Source organism: Equus caballus, chromosome 5 (genome assembly GCF_041296265.1).
Source record: "Equus caballus isolate H_3958 breed thoroughbred chromosome 5, TB-T2T, whole genome shotgun sequence".
Classification (NCBI taxonomy): Eukaryota; Metazoa; Chordata; class Mammalia; order Perissodactyla; family Equidae; genus Equus; species Equus caballus.
Window position 1 is genome coordinate 15789050 of NC_091688.1, and position 21108 is coordinate 15810157.

Consider the following 21108-nt stretch of genomic DNA (forward strand, 5'->3'; position numbering starts at 1 on the left):
TGACATAAGTCATGGAAGGCGCATAGCACGATGCCTGGTATGTAGGAAGTGCTTGGTAAATGTGGCCCCTGTGATGATGAGGACAGCGATGCTGATGGTAGGTATGGTGATGATTTGAACTCACCCTGATTCCATTTTCTTGCCCTCTCTGCTGCTCATCAGGTTCCTAAAGAAAGGAGTGAAAAGCACTGAGCTTCTCATGCCAGCTCTGAGAAATCCTGCAGTAAAAACATCTGTTTAGCTATGTGGAACCTAGATTTCCCAAAACTTATTTGGGCACAGACCTCTTTAAGCAAACAACCCCAGGCTAGGAGACAGAGGCTCCTGTACCCAGGGCACCATTCTCATAGCCTGTTTTGGAGTTGGGTGCTCCCATGGGGCCATATGGGTGTATGGGCAGTGGCTATGGCTCTTTCCTCCACTTCCCCCTGCCCTTGTAGGGCTGTATGGACCTATGAGCGGAGATAGTGGGATTGTGCCCCCTGGAGACGTTAGTACTAGAATGACCAACCATCCTGTTTTGCCTAAGACTTTCTGGATTTTAGCTCTGAAATCCTGCGTCTTGGAAACCCCTTAGTCCTGAGTGAACCAAGATGGTTGGACACCCTAGTTAGTTTCTTTCTGTGCCCCCTCCATCCTCTCCATGAGGCTAGACTCCTTCATCTTGCAGGGAGTGCAGATGTAACAAGTGGGAATACAGATGAAAATGCAAATATGCTGTTAATTCAGAATATGATGACTTTGGATCCAGATGAAAGCCCAAATGTGATAATGACTGGATATACAAATAAGACTGCAAAATACATAATAAGGAAGCAGCTTCTGTGATTCCCCAAACCACCTCAATCTCCAATACCATGGCCTTGAGTTATTTTTTTCTTTAACAATCAAGCCACCAATCTCTTTCTTGTGCTGAGAGCAAGGCTGGCTTGCTGAGTCCTGCAGGGGAGGGAGGGATCCTAGTGGGTGTGTTCCAGGAAGCTGACCCTGCCAGGCTGGGGAGAAAATGCTGAGATGAGTGCAGGCTGGAGGGGCACTGTGGTGGGTCACAACGTTCTGATGAAGGAGCTGTTTGCCATGTCAATGAGACATAAACAGGGACCTTCAATGCCCCAGCCCTAACTTTATCTTCCTTGTAGGCATCAGGGTACATCTCTCTAAAATTAGGAGAGATAGAAGCATCTATTTAAGCCTTCCCCACTCACCTGTGGAGCTGACTCACTCTCCTCATGCCCCTTCACATCTTCCTTCATTCAATGTGCTTTGTTAATATCATGATTGAGGCTCAACATGTCTTTACAACTAGTCTTAGACTGTGTTTTTTATCTACTGCTGCATAATAAGCCACCCCAAAACTTGTGCTCCCAGACTCTGTGGATCAGGAATTCTAATGGAGCACAGTGGAGAAGTCTTATCTGTTTCAGGATGTCTGGGGCCTCAACTCAGAAGAAATGAACAACTTGGAGTGACTTGAAAGAGCAGAGCAGAAAGAGCAAGCTCTCCTGTCTCTTCTTATAAGGGCACTAATCCCATTCCTGAGGGCTCCAACCTCATGACTTAATTACCTCCCAAGGGTCCCACTTCCTAATAACATCACGTTGGGGGTTAGGATGTTAATATATGAATGTTGAGGGGACACGAACGTTCAGTCCATACCATATGTGGTGGCTTAGAGCCTGAAGAGCAAGTGTTTTAGCAAACAAGGCAAGAGCTGCCTGGGCCTTTATGACGAGCCTCCATCACACTCTAGGGTGAAGGAGCCCACCCTTATTCCAGGGGAGGGGATGCAGACTCCACTTTTCAATGGGAAGAGTATCATGAGTTTGTCAGATTATCTAACATTCAAGAGGTTTGTCCATTATGGAGAGAAGTGAAATCTAAAGGGCTGAGCCAAAGGCATGGTTAACATAATGTGGATAATTTGCTTTTTGTCAAAATTTCCTTTAAAAAATAATTTCTTTAAGTTTCTCAAGAGAAAAGAATACCATAAATGATAGGTAGTACTTCTCAAATGATATTTCTTGTACAGAGATTCTTAGAGCGATCTTACAAAATAAACAAACAAATGAACGAAAATTCTTATTTCCAAATAAGTTTGGAAGGTGCTTCATATCATACGTAGTCTGCTCTTGGAGAGTCATGATGAATATGACACATCAAAGTCCCTGAGAAGTTGTACAGCAAAGAATTATTTATTTTCTTTTGGAGTTAAGATTTTCCAAAACCTATCCAAGCATAGAACCAGTAAATTTTTCTTTAGGTTGCAATAACTGTTGAAATCTTGCGAACTAATGTTCCTTGAGCTCGCTTTGAGAAAGGCTGTCTAGACTAAATCAGAGCAAGCTTTTTCAGACGAGCAAGTCTTAAAGAATTGTTCAGTAACCTTTTCAATAGTGGAGCATAATTTCCAGAGCTTGATTGGAATATTTGCACCAGACCAATTAAATCAGAATCTTTGAAGGTGGGGCCTGAGCATTGCAATTTTTGAAAAGCACCTCAGGTAATGGCAATGTGCAGTCAGGTTGACAGCCATTGGCTTAGACTATTAGTCCAGAGAATGATTATTTTTTCTTCGGAGTTTGTACACTTTGTTCAACAGTTACTTGCTGGAAAAAACAAGGAGGCACATTTGCAACTCTTAGTGAAGAAGGAGTCACAAAAGAGACAGACCAGACCCAGTGTCCAGACTCACTGTGTTCTGCTCCATGGGTCCTGGATTGCTACCCCCTACCCCTCCCACCTTTGCCCATCTCCAAATTGCATTGTCAAAACCATTATTGACTGTTATGCTGAAGTCCTGCCTCCTTCTCACCTCCCCACCCCAAAATGCCCACGACTTATTCTAGAATGGATAATTCAAGTTGGAGGACATTCATCACTGGGGGAGGAAGACTAACTTACAGATTGCAAGAGGGATTTCCAAAACTTATGTGGAGATTCAATGGGAGAAGTTTGGAAAAGAGGGCAGATGTGGGGATGGGGCAGTAGAGAGAGGAAATGTGATGTGTCAATGAAAAGAACCTTCCTCACATCCATGAAGGACTTAAATTTTAGAGTGCTTCTCTCACAGACTGGGGAAAATTCATATAGCACACAGTTTTAGGTCTTCTGTTCCTTTTGTATAATTTTCTCAAATTAATCCAATCTTTTGGTAAAAACTCCTACACTCAGAGTCTTGTAGTATGGTATGTGAAGAATAAATTGGGAAGTTAGTAAAGGGAAATGTGGCCAGCCCCAAGTCCAGCCTCCATGGTGTCCTTGGAGGTGGCTACCTCTAGCAGTTGTGTTTTGTTTTGTTTTGGTGAGGAAGCTTGTCCCTGAGCTAACATCCGTTTCCAATCTTCCTCTTTTTTTTACTTGAGGAGGATTGTCCTTGAGATAGCATCTGTGGCAGTCTTCCTCTATTTTGTATGTGGGATGCCACCACAGCATGGCTCGATGAGTGGTGTGTGGATCCATGCCTGGCATCTGAACCCACGAACCATGGGCTGCCGAAGTGGAGTGCACGATCTTAACCACTACACCACTAGGCCTGCGTCTAGCAGTTTTACACGGAGACCATCTGTGAAGTGAATGACGGTCCAAGGTGGTTGTGGTGGTGGGGGCGGGGGGGCTGGAAATGGTGAGACAAACACCTTGAGTACGCTTAGGATAAAACATTTTCCTTCCATCAAATAATAGAAAAAAGATGACCTTGAAAATAAAGGGTAGAGGAGAGATGGGGAAGATGGAAAGCCTGACACTTGAGCTACACATGGATGTACCTACCATTATTTATTTATTTAGCTATTTCTCCTTTGTTAGACATTTGGTTTGTTTCAAGCCTTTCTATTATATGACATCGCATGAGCATCATGGCACATAAATCCTAGCCTGCATCTTGGATTATTTCCTTAGGATAAACTCCCAGGAGTGGAATTAGTGGATTAAAGGATATCGGTATTTTTAGGGCTCTGATCTATATTGCTAACCACCCCCCTAAAAATTTGTATCAATTTATAGTCCCATTAACAGTGTACAAGAGTGCTCATTTCCCCACGTCTCTCCACACTGGGTATTTTAACTTAAAAGATATTTCTTAATGCTCTTCTTATTTTTTCTTTGCTCCCTTTCTGGATTATTCCTAGGAAGAAATTTTACCAGCTTTATTGAGTTATGATTGACATATAACATTGTGTAAGTTTAAGGTGTACAACATATTTATTTGATACACATGTATTGTGAAATGATTACGTCAGTAGCATTAGTCAACACTTCCATCACCTCACGTAATTACCATTTCTTTCTTGTGATGAGAACATTTAAGATCTATTCTCTTAGCAGCTTTCAAGTATATAATACAGTATTGTTAACTATAGCCACCACGCTGTGCATTAGATCCCCAGAACTTATTCATCTTATAACTGGAAGTTTGTAGCATTTGAGCAGCATCTCTCCATTTCCCCATCCCCTAACCCATGGTAACCACCATTCTACTCTCTGTTTCTATGAGTTTGGCTTTTTTAGATTCCACATATAAGTGAGATCATACAAGTGTTTCTCTTTCTCTGTCTCACTTACTTCACTTGGCATAATGCCCTCAAGGTCCATCCATGTTGTCACACATAGTAGAATTTCCTTCTTTCTCATGGCTGAATAATAATTTATTGTATATATATAGTACAAATAAGAAAGTTATCCATTCATCTGTAGATGGATGCTTAGATTGTTTCCACATCTGGGCTGTTGTGAATAATGCTGCAAGGAACATGGGAGACGTCTCTTTGAGATATCTTTGAATATGCAGATATCTCTTCAAGATCCTGATTTAATTCCCTTTGGATATATACCCAGAAATGGGCTTACTGGATCATCTGGTAGTTCTATCTTTAATATTTTGAGGAACCTCCATACTGTTTTCCATAGTGGCTGTACCAATTTACATTCTCACTAACAGTGCCCAAGGGTTCCCTTTTCTCCACATCCTCTCCAGAACTTATTATCTCTTGTCTTCTTGATGATAGCTATTCCAACAGATGTGAGGTCATATCTCATTGTGGTTTTGGTTTGCATTTCCCTGATGATTAGTGATGTCGAGTATCTGTTGGCCATTTGTAGGTCTTCTCTGGAAAGATGTCTATTCAGTTCCTCTGCTCATTTTAAAAATAGGATTGTTTGTTTAATTGCCATTTTTTTTTTTTTTTAAGATTGGCCCTGAGCTAACATCTGCTGCCAACCATTTTTTTTTCTTATTCTCCTCAAAGGCCCCCTGTACGTAGTTGTATATTCTAGCCATATGTCCTTCTAATTGTGCTATATGGGATGCTGCCTCAGCATGGCTTGATGAGCCGTGCTAGGTCCATGCCCAGGATCTGAACCGGTGAAACCCTGGGCTGCTGAAGCGGAGCGAGTGAACTTAGCCACTCAGCCACGGGGACGGCTCCAGTTTAATTACTGTTGAGTTGTATGATTTCCTTATATATTTTGGATATTAACCCCTTATCAGATATATGATTTGCAAATATTTTCTCCCATTCTGTAGGTTGCCTTTTCATTTTGTTGATTTTTTCTTTTGCTGTACAGAAGCTTTTTATTTTGATGTAGTCCCACTTATTTATTTTGGTTTTTGTTGCTTGCATTTTTGGTGTCGTATCCAAAAATTGTTGCCAAGACCAATGTCAAGGAGCCTTTCCCCTGTTTTCTTCTAGGAGTTTTACAGTTTCAGGTCTTATGACCTTGTTAAATCTTTAATCCATTTTGAGTTAATTTTAGTGAATGGTATAAGATGGGGGTCCAGTTTCATTCTTCTACATGTGATTATACAATTTTCCCAGCACCATTTATTGAAGAGACTATTCTTTCCCCATGAGTATTTTGATTCCCTTGTTAAATATTAGTTGACCATATATGTAAGATTTTATTTCTGGGCTTTCAAATCTGTTTCATTTGTCTATGTTTCTATTTTTATGCCAATATAATACTGTTTTGATTACTATTGCTTTGTAGTATAGTTTGAAATCAGGAAGCATGATGCGTCCAACTTTCTTCTTTCTCAAGATTGTTTTGGCTATTTGCATCTTTTGTGGTTCCATACTAATTTTATGATTGTTCTATTTCTGTGAAAAATCCCATTGGAATTTTGATAGAGATTGCATTGAATCTATAGATGGCTTTGAGTGGTATGGACATTTTAACAATATTAATACTTCCAATCCATGAACATGGGATATCTTTCCATTTATTTGTCTCCTCTTCAATTTCTTTCATCAAAGGCTTATAGTTTTCAGTGTCTAGATCTTTCACCTCCTTGGTTACATTTATTCCTAAGTATTTTACTGTTTTTGAGGCTACTGTGATGGGGTTTTAAAAAATTTCTTTCTTGGATGTTTTGTTATTAGTGTATAGAAATTCAACTGATTCTTAGAAAGAAATTCTTAATGGGGTAAATTAGATCGTGTGTATTCTCTCTCTAGTCTATTTTTTCTTCAACAAGTAAGATGGTAAATATCTCTTTGTTTTAGAAACATGACAATCAATTTTTTTCTTTTATCCATTCTCCCCAGTCAGAAGTGGATAACTTTCAGGTAGCTAATGAAGAACAAGAAAGCCTTTTTCTTTAATGCATATTGCAAATAGCAGATGGTTGTAGGAGATTTTCTACTCAGCCTCTCCCTAGCAATGGCCTCCAATTTTGTTGCTGCAGGAATCTCAAAAACGTACTTCAGAGAGCTTGTCTTCCAGCCTGAGCATGCCTCCTAAAATGAATTTTAAACAAGAGTTCTCGATGGAGATTTAAGTGAAGTCATGAGTTACTTCTTTCTTTTGTTTGTCCTTCTAATTGTCTGATTAAATCATTGAATGCCTATTAAATGTCTTGCACTGTACAAGATGTTGTGAAGTGTAGATGATCCTCATTATTCATGGATTCCATATTTACAACTTTGCTTACTTGTTAAAATCTATTGTAGCCCCCAAATCAATGGCTCTTTCACTGTCGTTTGTGGTCATGCATAGTTCAGGGAAAATTTGAGTTGCTCAACATGCACATTCCCAGCTGAGGCTGAGCAAGGCATCACTCTGCCTTCCAGTTTTATCTCTCCTTTCTGAAAGTATTTAGTGCCATGTTTTTGCATTTTTCTTGGTGATTTCTCTCTTTAAAATAGCCCCTATGGATAGAACTGAAGTGCTGTCCAGTGTTCCTAAGCACAAGAAGACTGCGATGCGCATTAGGGAGAAAATATGTGTGTTAGTTAAAGCTTAATTCAGGCATGAGTTACAGTGCTATTGGCTGTAAGTTCAAGGAATCAACAATATATATTAAATAAGTTGTCTTTAAACAGAAACACACATAAAGCAAGGTTAAGTACTGACTGGTTGATGAAAATGTTGTGAGCAGAGGCTCACAGGAATCGAACTGTAAGTTGCCTAGGAGCAATGCTTCAGTATTTGCTAATCTAGGGTTCACAGAAAATCTATAGAATAGAGCTACCTGGAATAATGAGAATTGACTGTATATCAAAGAGTGGCAGTTTACCTCGGGAGATGAGAGGAACACACATAAAACAAATAATGAACAATGTAAACAGTAAAAGTGGTACAAATAACAAAGGATAGAAAAATCAGGGTGAGCTAGAGGAAGGTTTGGGGAAAGGGGTGGTCATAAATCTGGGCCCAGTGAAGGAATAGAGTTTATTAGGCCCAGGACGCTAGGAATGAATAGTCTTATTTGGGGAGGACAGTTGTAAGACCATTTGTTTGAATTTGTTATTTTGAATCTGGGGCATATGAGAAATAAGGTTGGAAAAAGAGTGCAGAGAGAGGTTATAGAGACTTCTGAATGTAAGTCTGAGAGGGTCTGGGTTTATTCTTTAGAGCAGTAGTTTGTTTTTTTAAAACAAATTTATTGAGATTTAATTTTCATCAAATAAAATGCACCCATTTTAAGTGTACAGTTTGATGAACTTGGACAGATGTATATACCCGAGTAAATACCACCACAATCAAGATATAAAATATTTCTATGACCTCCTAAAGTGTTCCCTCATATTCCTTTTCAATCAATAACCCTACCACTCATAATACTAGGCAAAAATTACAGCATAAATTTGCCTCTTATAGAATTTCATATAAATGGAATCAAATAGTATGTACTCTTATCAGACTGGCTTCTTTTGTTCAGCATAATGTTTTTGAGATTTACCCATTTTGTACATAGTATATAGTTTTAAAAAGTTGCTGAATATTATTCCATTTTATGGATATACCAAAATTTGCTTATCCCTTCACCCATTGTTAGATATTTAGATTGTTTCCAGTTTTGAACTATTCTAAATAAAATTGCTATGGCCATTTGTGTACAACTCTTTTTGTGGAAATATGTTTTCATTTTTCTTGAATAAATACTTAAGAGTGGAACTGCTGGGTTGTGTGATAAATGTATGTCTAACTTTTTAAGAAACTGCCGAACTATTTCCAAAGTAGTTAAAGCATTTTATATAACCCTTCCCGTATACAAGAATTCTAGTTGCTCCATATCCTCACATCTGATATAATTAGTCTTTAAAATTTTTGCCATTCTAGTGGGTGTGTAGTGGTACCTCATTGTGGTTTTAATTTAAATTTTCTGTGTGACTAATGATGTCAAATATCTTTTCATGTATTTGAAATTTGTATATCTTCTTTTGTGACGTGTCTGTTCAAATATATTGCCATTTAAAAATTTGGTTGGTTGTCTTGTTATTGGGCTGGAGACATTTTTAAAATGTTCTACATATTAGTCTTTTGTCAAACATATATATTATGAATATTTTCTTGTGTCTTGGCTTTTCATCTTTGTAGTGATATCTTTTGAACAGCAGAGGTTTTTATTTTTGATGGCCAGTTTACCAATTTTTTCTTTTACCATTCATGCTTTTTGTGATCTCCTTAAGAAATCTTTCCCTATCCCAAGATCACAAAGATTTCTCCTAGGTTTTGTAGAAATTTTATAGTTTTAGCTTTTATGTTTAAGTCTGTGATCCATAACAAGTTAGTTTTTCTGTACAATGTGAGGGAAGAGTTGAGGTTCATTATTTTTTATATGGATATCTAGCTGTTTCAGCAGCATTTATTGGAAGAACTATCTTTTCCTCTCTGAATTCCCTGCCACTTCTGTCAAAAGTGATAATTGACTACATGTGTGTGCATCTATTTCTGCACTCTCAGTTCAGTTCTATTGGTTCATATGTCTATGCTTATACCCATACCACACTGTCCTGATCACTGTAGCTTCCTAGTAAGTTTTTAAATTATATTATTTCATTGAGGTCATAGTGGCTTATAACATTGTAAATTTCAGGTGTACATTATTATATTTCAGTTTCTATATAGACTGCATCAAGCTCACCACCAGTAATCTAGTTTTTATCCATCATCATACATATGGGCCCCTTTATCCTTTTCTCCCCCCCAGCCCCTTCTCCTCTGATAACCACTAATCTGTTCTCCTTATCTATGTGTTTGTTTATCTTCCACATATGAGTAAAATCATATGGCATTTGTCTTACTCTGTCTGACTTATTTCAGCTGGCATAATACCCTCAAGGTGCACCCATGTTTTCGCAAATGGCACAATTTCGTTGTTTTTTTTTTATGGCTGGGTAGTATTCCATTGTATATATCTACCACATCTTCTTTGTCCACTCATCTGGTGATGGGGACTTGGTTTCCTTCTATATCTTGGCTATTGTGAATAATGCTGTGGTGAACATAGAGATGCATAAATCTTTTTGAATTGTTGACTTTATGTTCTTTGGATAAATGCTGGTAGTGGGATAGCTGGATCATATGGTATTTCTATTTTTAATTTTTTGAGAAATTTCCACAGTGGCTGCACCAGTTTGCATTCCCACCAGCAGTGTATGAGGGTTCTCTTTTCTGCACATCCTCTGCAATACTTGTGATTTCTTGTCTTGATAATTATAGCCAGGTATGAGGTGATATCTCATTGTAGTTTTGAATTGCATTTCCCTAATAATTAGTCATGTTGAACATCTTTTCATTTGCCTTTTGGCCATCTGTATATCTTTTTTGGAAAAATATCTGCTCATATCCTCTGCCCATTTTTTGATTGGATTGCTCATTTTTTTGTTGTTGAGTTGTATGGGCACTTAATATATTCTGGAAATTAACCCCTTGTCAGATATACGATTTGCAAATATTTTCTCCCAGTTGGTGGGATGTCTTTTCGTTTTGTTTCTGGCTTCCTCTGCTGTGCAGAAGCTTTTTAGTTTGATGTAGTCTCATTTGTTTATTTTTTCTTTTGTTTCCCTTGCCTTGTGGTATTCGAAAAGATATTGCTAAGACCAATGTCAAAGAGTGTCCTGCCTATATTTTCTTCTAAAACTCCAAGAGTTTTAGGTTTCAGGTCTTACATTCAAGTCTTTAATCCATTTTGAGTTAATTTTTGTGTATAGTGCAAGATAAAGGTCTACCTTCATTCTTCTGCATGTGGCTGTCCAGGTTTCCCAGCACCACTTATTGAAGAGTCTGTTCTTTCTCCATTATATGTTCTTGGCTTTTGGGTCAAATATTAGCTGTCCATAGATGTGTGGGTTTTTTTCTGGGCTCTCAATTATGTTCCATTGATCTCTGTGTCTATTTTTCTGCCAGTACCATGCTGTTTTGATTACTGTAGCTTTATAGTATATTTTGAATTCAGGCAGTGTGATATCTTCAACTTTGTTCTTTTTTCACATGCTTGTTTTAGCTATTCAGAGTCTTTTGCTGTTCCATGTAAATTTTAGGATTCTTTGTTCTATTTCCATGAGGAATGTCATTGGGATTCTGATTGGGATTGCATTGAATCTGTAGATTGCTTTAGGTAATATGGACATTTTAACTATGTTTATCCTTCCAATCCATGAGCATAGAATGTCTTTCCATTTCTTTATGTCTTCTTCAATTTATTCCAATAATGTTTTATAGTTTTCAGTGTACAAGTCTTTCATCTCTTTGGTTAAACTGATTCCTAGGTATTTTATTCTTTTTGTTGCAATTGTAAATGGGATTGCATTCTTGACTTCTCTTTCTGCTAGTTTGTTATTAGTGTATAGAAATACAGCTGATTTTTTGTATGTTGATTTTGTACGCTGCAAGTTTACTGTATTTGTTTATTATCTCTAATAGTTTTTTGGTGGATTCCTTAGGTTTTATATATGTAGAATCATGTCATCTGCAAATAGTGACAGTTTTACTTTTCCTTTCCAATGTGGATAACTTTTATTTCTTTTTCTTGCCTAATTTCTCTGGCTAAAATTTCCAATACTGTGTTGAATAAGAGTAGTGAGAGTGGGCATCCTTGTCTAGTTTCTGTTCTCAGAGGAATGGCTTTCAGTTTTTTTATCATTGAGTAAGATGTTGGCTGTGGGTTTGTCATTTATGGACTTTATTATGTTGAGATACTTTCCTTCTATATGCATTTTTTGAGAGTTTTTTTTAATAATAAATGGATGTTGGATCTTGTTAGATGCTTTCTCCGTATCTGTTGAGATGATCATGTGATTTTTTATTCTTCATCTTGTTAATATGGTGTATCACATTGATTGATTTGTGGATGTTGAAGAATCCCTGCATACCTGGAATAAACCCCGTTTGATCTTGGTGTATGATCCTTTTAATGTATTGTGTCTGATTTACTAATATTTTGTGGAGGATTTTTGCATCTATGTTCATCAGCGATATTGGCCTGAGTTTACCTTTTTTGCGTTGTTCTTGTCTGGTTTTGGTATCAGGGTAATGTTGGCCTCATAGAATGAGTTAGGAAGCACCCTGTCTTCTTCAATTTTTCAGAATACTTTGAGAAGGATAGGTATTAAATCTTCTTTGAGTGTTCGGTACAATTTTCTACAGAAGCCATCTGGTCCTGAACTTTTGGTTTTTGGCAGGTTTTTGATTACTGTTTCAATCTCTTTACTTGTGATTGGTCTATTCAGATTCTCCATTTCTTCTTGATTCAGTTTTGGGAGGTTGTATGATTCTAAGAATTTATCTGTTTCTTCTAGGTTATCCAATTTGTTAGTATAAAGTTTTTTGTTGTATTCTCTTATAATCCTTTACATTTCTGTGGCATCCATTGTAATTTCTCCTCTCTAATTTCTAATTTTATTTATTTCAGTCTTCTCTCTTTTTTTCTTACCCAGTCTGGCTAAGGATTTGTCAATTTTGTTTATCTTCTCAAATAACCAACTCTTAGTTTCATTAATCCTTCCTATTGATTTTTCAGTCTCTATTTCATGTGTTTCTGCTCTGATTTTTATTATTTCCTTCCTTCTCCTGACTGTGGCTTTGTTTGTTCTTCTTTTTCTAGTTTTTTAAGGTATAGTGTAAGCTTGTTTATTTGAGATTTTTCTTATTTGTTGAGGTAGGCCTCTATTCTATAAATTTCCCTTAGTACTGCTTTTGCTGCCTCCCATAAGTTTTGGTATGTTTGTTTTCATTTTCATTTGTCTCCAGGTATTTTTTGATTTCTCCTTTGATTCTTCATTGATCCAATAGTTGTTCAGTAGCATGTTGTTTAGTCTCTGAGCATACGTGACTTTCCCAACTTTTTTCTTGTAGTTGATTTCTAGTTTCATAGCACTGTGGTTGGCAAAGATACTTGATATGATTTCAGTCTTCTTAAATTTATTGAGGCTTGCTTTGTTTCCCAACATATTTGAGAATGTTCCAAGTACACTTGAGAAGAATGTGTATTCTGCTGGTTTTGGGTGGAATGTTCTCTATATATCTATTAAGTCCATCTTGTCTAGTATTTCATTTAAGGCCACTGTTTCCTTGTTGACTTTCTGTCTGGATGATCTCTCCATTGACATAAGTGGGGTGTTAAGATCCCCTACTATTATTGTGTTGCTGTCAATTTCTCCCTTTAGGTCTGTTAATAGTAGCTTGTTATACTTTGATGCTCCTGTGTTAGGTGCATATATATTAATAAGTGTTATGCCTTCTTGGTGGAATGTTCCTTTTATCACTATATAATACCCATCTTTGTCTCTTGGTATCTTTTTTATCTTGAAGTCTGCTATGTCTGATATAAGTACGGCTACATCCACTTTCTTTTGCTTGCCCTTTGCTTGGAGTATCATCTTCCATCCCTTCACTCTGAGCCTATGTTTGTCTTTAGAGCTGAAATGTGTTTCCTGGAGGCAGTATATCATTGGGTCTTGTTTTTTAATCTAGTCAGCCAGTCTGTGTCTTTTGATTGGTGAATTCAATCCATTATACTTAGAGTGATTATTGATGTATGAGGGCTTGATACTGCCATTTTATCTTTGTTTTTCTGGTTGTTCTGTATTTACACATTTTTCCCTTGTATTTCTGTCTGCCATTTCAGTTTGGTGGTTTTCTGTGATGGTTTTTCAGTTTTCTCTTTATTTGTGATTTGTGATTTTGCTCCGATTTTTTGTTTAGTGGTTACTATGAGGTTTGTATAAAAGATCTCATAGATGAGATACTCCTTTTTCTGATAATCTCTTATCTCCATTAGCTTATGCATGTTCTGTCCCTTTTCTCTTCCCCTTCTATGTTTTTGTTGTCACAAATTATTCTTTTTTGTGTTGTGAGTTTGTGACCAAATTGAAGTGGTTATAGGTTTTTGATGCTTTCTTTCTCTTTATCCTTTATGTTATAATTAATGTGTACTAACCTATTCTGATATAGAGCTGCAATTTTCTGATTTTGTCTCTCTATTTATCTCCTTGCTCAAAGCTTGTAAACCTTTGCCTTTTTGTTTCGAGTAGGAGGGCTCCCTTCAACATTTCTTGTAGGGCAGATCTAGTGGCCATGAAACTCTGTCAGCTATTTGTCTGGGAAAGCTTTTATTTCTCTGTCATATCTGAAGGATAATTTCACTGGATAGAGTATTCTTGGCTGATAGTTTCTGTCTTTCAGTATTTTGAATGTATCATTCCACTCTCTCCTAGCCTGTAAGGTTTCTGCTGAGAAATCTTCTGAAAGCCTGATAGGGGTTCCTTTGTAAGCTGTTTTCTTCTCTCTTGTGCCCTTAGCATTTTTCTTTGTCATTGACTTTTGACAGTTTTAACCTTATTTTGCCATGGAGAAAGTCTTTTTGCATTGATGTAATTAGCAGTTCTATTAGCTTCATGTATTTTCATTCTCCCATTCTTTCTCCAGGTTTGGGAAGTTGTCAGCTATTATTTCTTTGAATAAGCTCTTGGCTCCTTTCTCCCTCTCTTCTCCTTCTGGAAAACATAATCCTTACATTACTTTTCCTAGTTGAGTCAGATATTTCTTGGAGAATTTCTTCATTTTAAAAAATCTTAGTTCTCTTTCCTCCTCCTCCTGAATATTTTCTAGATTTCTATCTTCGAGCTCACTAATTCTCTCTTTCATAAGGTCTGCTCTATTTTTAATGCTTTCTACATTATTTTTTATCTTATTGATTGTGTCTTTCATATCCAGAATTTATGTATTCTTTTTCTTTTAGAGCTTCAATCTCTGGTGAAGTAGTCCTTCTGTTCATTAATTTTTTTTCCTGAGCTCATTGAACTGCCTTTCTGAGTTTTCTTGTAACTTGTTAAGTTTCTTTATGACAGCAATGTTGAGTTCTCTGTCAGTTAGATTGTAATCTTCTGTGACTTCAGGTTTGGTTTCTGGAGAGTTGTCACTTTCCTTCTGTTCTGCCATGTTACTGTAGTTCTTCATGGTGTTTGATGAACTGATCCTCTGCTGGCACACTTGTGGAAGTAACCACCATTTCTTACTTGAGTATGACTTCGGTTACTTTGGTTCTGAATTGCTTCATATTGTATTTGAGAGCCTGCATTTTACACCCTCCGCTGCCTCTGCCAGAGGCATCATCAGTGCCCTCCTTGTGCCACTTGTGCCTCTGGGGTGGCTGATGCCTTGCTGTTTATGATGTCACTGTAGTCTCAGGTGAAACCACTGGGGTCACCAAGCTGCAACCACTTTTGATGCTTCCAGGATCTTCTGAGTCACATGTTCCTCCACTGTCTCTCAGTGGGCTCAGATGCTCCTTCCTTGTGCACCACCTGCACTGCTGTTCCCATGTTGTCTTGGGGTGCTGGTTACATCACTGCCATGGGTGCTGGGTTCATGAGTGTTGCTGTGCTGTCAGGTGCCTGGGCACCAGGGGACTTGTATGTAACCCCCACTGCTGGTGGAGTTGGTGTCAAGGATGCTGCCACTGGATCTTCATCACTGGTTCTGCTGTGGTTCCTGATGCCTCAGGCTGCAGGTTCTAGCTGCAACTGCTAAGGGGGAGCAGGAGCTGTTTTTTCTGCTCCTGCCCCATCTGCTGGTGGTTGTGTGGTGTGGGGCACTGCTGCTGAACCACTGATCCATGGGCAGTCTTGTGATCTGGGCCACTGCTCTTGCCGCTCCGTGGGCAGTTGTGCAGGCTGGCCTGCCCTTGCCTCGCCTCGCAGTCAGGTGAGCCACTGTGTGAGGATCTGCACCCTGGATCGCTGCCACTGGGGCAGCAGGAGGGAGTTCCTTCCCTAGTTCCACTGCCTCCTGGGGGCCCAGTCCACCCACCTTCAGATGTATAGATGCATGGATCTCTTAGGAATCCTGTTGTACTGTGTATGGAATGCTCTATTGGTCAATGGATGTCTGTTTGGTTGTAACTTAGAGTGGAAAGACAAAGGGAACAACTCAGTCTGCTGTGATGCTGATGACACTCTCATAAGTTTTGAGTTCAGGTAGTGTAAATTTTCCAAACTTATTCTGCTTTTTCAAAATTGTTTTGGATATTCTAAGTTCTTTGAACTTCCATATAAATTTTAGAATCAACTTGTCACGTTCTACATGAAAGCCTGTTGGCATTTTCATTGGAATCACAATCTGAATCTATAGATGAATTTAGGGAGAATTAATATCTTAAGAATAGTGAGTCTTACAATCTGTGAACATGATCTATCTCTCCAATTATTTTAGGTTTACCTTAATTTGTCCAACAGTATTTTGTATTTTTCAGTTTACAGGGTTTGCATATATTTCATTTGAATTCTCCCTAATATGTCATGTTTTTTGATGATACTGCTAGTGATCTTTTCAAACAGCCCTTTTGGGGGTTATTTTTTTCTCTATTTTTATCCATTTCTATGCCATTGTTTCCTGCTTTTATTACTTCATTTTTTCTTATTAATTTGGATTTAATTTGCTTTGTTTTCTAGCTCCCTAAGGTGGAAGCTTAATTTTAGACTTTTCTTCTCCTCTAATTTAAGTGTTTAAAGCTATGAATTTCCCAATTAGCACTGCTTTAGTTGCATACCACATATTTTGATGTGTGTGTTTTCATTGTCATTCAAGTCAAGATACTTAAAATTTTTTCTTATGATTTTTATTTGACTCGTGGATTAGAAGCATTTTGTTTAATTTCAACACATTTTGAGATTTACTAGATAATTTTCTGTTGTAGATTTCTTCATTCTGTTGTTGTCAGAGAACATCATAAGTTCTCTAAGTAAAAGCTGCTGAGTGAGTGGAGTGTTCTATAAATGTCAATTAGTTCAAGTTGGTTCAAATGTTGTTCAAGCCTTCTGTATTTTATTGAATTTTTGGTCTGCTTGTTCTATCAATTGCTGAGAGAGGCATGTTGAAATGTCCAACTATGTGTTTATTTTTCCTTTAAGATCTATACGTTTTGCCTTCTGTATTATAAAACTCTGTTGTTAGGGGCATAGAATTTAGGATTATTACATCTTCTTGAGGAAGTGATCCTTTATCATTATGAAAAGTGCCTCTTTATCCTTGTTATATTCCTTGTTGTGATATTAACATAGGCACTCCAATTTTCATTTGGTTATTGTCTACATCATATACTTTTTAAACATCTTTTTAGTTTTAACTTATCTTTGATTTTATATTTAATGTTGGTTTCTTCTGTTGGATTATGCTTTTTTATTCAGGCTGACAATCTCTCTGCCTTTTAATTGGACTATTTAGATCATTTGCATTTAATGTAATTATCGATATAGTTGAATTTAAATCTGTATTTTTCTATTTGTTTTAATCTGTTCTTTGTTCATATTTTCCTCTTTCTTTCCTTTTTTTTGATTAGATATTTTGCAATATTCTATTTTCTCCCCACTACTGGCTTACTAGCTATACTTCTCATGTGTACGTATAAGAGTGTGTGAGGCATTTGCTCTAGGGTTTACAACATGCATCTTTAACACAGTTTACCTCTAAATAATATTACATAACTTCATATATAGTATAAGAACTCTAAAAGAATTTACGTTTGTGTTTTCCTGTCCTGTCCTCTGTGTTATTCTTGTCATGCATTTTACTTCCACATATATTATAAACTTCATATATAGTGCTAATTTTTTTAAACAGTGTTATCCTTTAAAAAGTTAAAATACAAGAAAAATGATTTTTAAATTTATCCTCATTCTTGTTATTTTCAACTTTCTTCTTTACTTTGGGTACCTCGAAGTTTCCATCTGGTATTATTTTCCTTCTTCCCAAATAATTCGATTTACATTTCTTGGATTGAAGATCTTCTGGCAACAAATTTTCTCAGCTTTTGTCTGAAAAATACTTATTGTGACTTTATTTTTAAATTTCATTTTGATATTTTCACTGGATTTAAAATTCTAGGTTGACAAGTTTTTTCTCCCTTTCAACACATTGATGATGTCATTCTATTGTCTTCTGGCTTGCATTGTTTTTGATAAGTCTGCATGACTCTTGGCTTTGTTCCTCTGTATGGTATGTCTTTTTTCTCTCTGACTCTTTTTAAAGATATTCTCCTTGTCACTGGTTTTGAGAAATTTGATTGTGGGGTGCCCTGGTGATGTTTTCCATCTCTTTAGACTTCTTAGACTATGTGCTTAGACTGTTTGTTCAATGTCTTTGATCTGTGGATTTATAATTATTATAAAATTTGGAAAAATTTCATCCATCATGTCTTCAAATTTGTTTTTGTTTTCCCCTCCTCCTTTCTGGGCTCCAAAGATATGTATATACGTTATAGAGCTCAATATTGTCCTACTGGTTACTGAGATGCTGGTATTTTGTTTTTATCTTCTCTCTCTGTATTTCACAAGGATTGTTTCTACTGTTATATCTTCAAGGCCATTGATCTTTTCTTCTGCAGTATTTAATCTGCTCTTAATCTCATTCCATGAACTTTTCATTTCAAATAATGAATTTTAACCTCTAGATGATCTATGTTATTTTTATTTATATTTCCCATTTCTCTCCTTATATATGCATGTTTTCTTTTAAATATTTATACATGGTTGTAACATTTATAGTTATTATTTTACATCCTTGCCTGAAAATTCCCCATCATAGCCATGATTTTTAGATCTGTGTCTATTGACTGACTTTCCTCATGGTTTCACATCACAATTTTTTGCTTTTTTGCATAGCTGATTATTTTTACTGGAAAGTTAACATTTTGAACTTTCTTTGTTGAGTGTTTGATTTTGTTGCATTCCTTCAAAGAGTGATTAGTTTTGTTTTGACCATCAATTAAATTACTTGAACATCAAGTTGATCCCCTTAAGGTTTGTTTTAAAGATTTTTTTAGGTCAGATCTGCAGGATACTTTCAGGCTCCAGATACTAGGGCTTGTTTGCTACATTACTAAGCTATGGCCCTGTTGGTGACTCTACTGAATGCTTCATGAATTCAGTGATGTCTGTCAACTCTCTTTTATGGAAATTCAAATCTGGATTTTCTGATCTTTTTGAGCTCTGGGAATTTCTTGGCTTACAGCATTCTGCCAATTATTCTTTCCCAGCATCATGGAGCTTCACCCTATGCATGTTCAGATTAGTAGTCATGCAAAGAATTGAGGGGACCCTGTGCAGATTTCTGGAGCTCTTTCTTCATATAGTTTTCTTACTTTCAATATTCTACCTTGCAATTCCTAGCTGCCTTGGGCTTCTCAAACCTCGATCTCTGTCTCCTCAACTCGGTAAGACAACAGGCTTTGTTTGGATTCCTCCTCCTTGTGCTGCAATTTGGAAGTTGCATCCAGGTGGACAGTCAGGCAAACACAGAACATCCCTCATTTATTTCACTTTTCTCTGGGATCATAATCCTGCATTGCTTGTAGTCCAATATCTGAAAATAACTGCTTAATGTATTTTGTCTAGGTTTTTATTTGTTTAAGTCAGGAGAGCAATTCCCATAGCAGTTACTTGTTCATAGGTGGAAGCAGAAATCTAGAGGAGTATTTATCAACATGTATGTTTGAGTTTGTGTAATCGGGTGTATGCGTGTATTGCGTGTGCCTTCATACAGTTAACATGGGTTGTACACATTGTCTTAGTTGACTTGGGCTACCATAACAATATACCATAGACTGGGTTCTCAAACAATAGAAATTTATTTTCTCACAGGTCTAGAGACTGAAAATCCAATATCAGGGTGCCACTATGGTCAGGTCTGTTGAGGACTCTCTTTCTGGCTTGCAGATGGCTACCTTTTCACTATGCCCTCTCATGTAAGAGTGAGAGAGAGCAAGAGAGTGAGAGGTTGAGAGCTACTGCGAGCTCTCTGGTGTCTCTTTTTACAAGGGCACTAATCCCACTTTGGGGGCCCCACCTTCAATGATCTCATCTAAATCTAATTACCTCCCAAAGGCTCCATTTACAAATAGCATCATATTGGGGGTTAGGGTTTCAACACATGAGTTTGAGGGGGATACAATTCAGTCCATAGCACACATTCCTCAGAAATATCTCTCATTATTCACAGTGATTTTTTTTTCAACTTATGTGGTAGCCACTCTTCTAAGATGTGTTTTAGAATCTAACAGACAAAACACCCACCTTCTACTCTGTTAGTGCTACCCAGATTGAGAATTACTGCAGGCAATAGGGAGCTCTCACATATAGGTTTTTGAACAGGGAGTTGACATGATGAAATGGTGATTTAGGCATTTGAGGCAGGAAGGACTAAATGTAGGGGGGTTAGAGGGACAGCAGCTTATTTAATGATTATTATGGTAACCAGCCGATGAGCTCTCTCAGGGCTGGCAGTCAGCAGAATTTGTCACTAGTGATTGGCTTAGCTGGTTGTGCCCAAGCTTATCACTATCCTCAGCACCAAAGCCTTGGACAGCTCCAGCAGCGAAGAAAGCCTCGAAAGTTCACATGCTGAAATGCGTTGTTCATTCATTTTATTCGTCTAGTTTGGTTTTATTTAGCAATTGTAGCTTGCATTTTTAAGGAATACAGAAGTCTACTGCTCTTGCCCCCAAGGGTCTTATGAACTCTTTGGGGAGGCAAGAAAAATATATAAGTTAAAATAAAATAATAATTATTTATTATTTTGGTAATATCTTGCTGCTTTTAAAGTGAATTCTCATACCTTCTTTGGTCAAAAAGATAATCAACATACTGTCTTACAGATTGTCCATATGTTTTAGGGGAAGAAAAAGGATAGTCAGTGTGGGATGGTGTTAGCCAGAGAAAACTTTTCAGAGAACTTGTTTTTGAGTATTTTCTTGAAAGATATGCTGAAGAAGAGGTGGAAGGTCCTTTGGGCTACAGGAATCTCCTGAGCAATGTCATAGGTGTTCTGGCTGACCCAACCAGTGTAGGATTTGGACTTTGAGAAAAAAACTGGATGAAAGGAGGACCCCAGATAATAGACATCTTTAAGGCCAGGCTGAGACATGTAGACTTGATGCAAAAACTAAAGAGAGAGCTGTGTGAGGCTCTTCCGCAGTAAAGTGATGGAAGTTTTTCCCCTATGTTTTCTGTTCCGTTCTTTTTCCTCTGCTTTTATGTGAGCTTATTTTTAAATTCACTTTTGACACCACACCAATGAGCTTTTAAAATCAGCTTGATGCTTACATTTTATTTTTTAAACAAGCCATAACATAGATTTTCACCACAAAAATCTGTAATAAAAGTTTAGGACCATAAACATGGAGTTAGTGTGTTAAACCAATAACTGAACACTTTTTCTCTCCCAGACATAATGCTAGACACTGAGAGGGTTACAAATTTGCAGCATTTGTTCATTCATGAGTTCAGTCAATCAACATCTTATGATGAGTAATAGGACATGGTCCACGTCTTTAGTTTCTTACAGTCTAGTGACCAGAAGGGACTGAAATGAATGGCTGGTTGAATGCAGGTC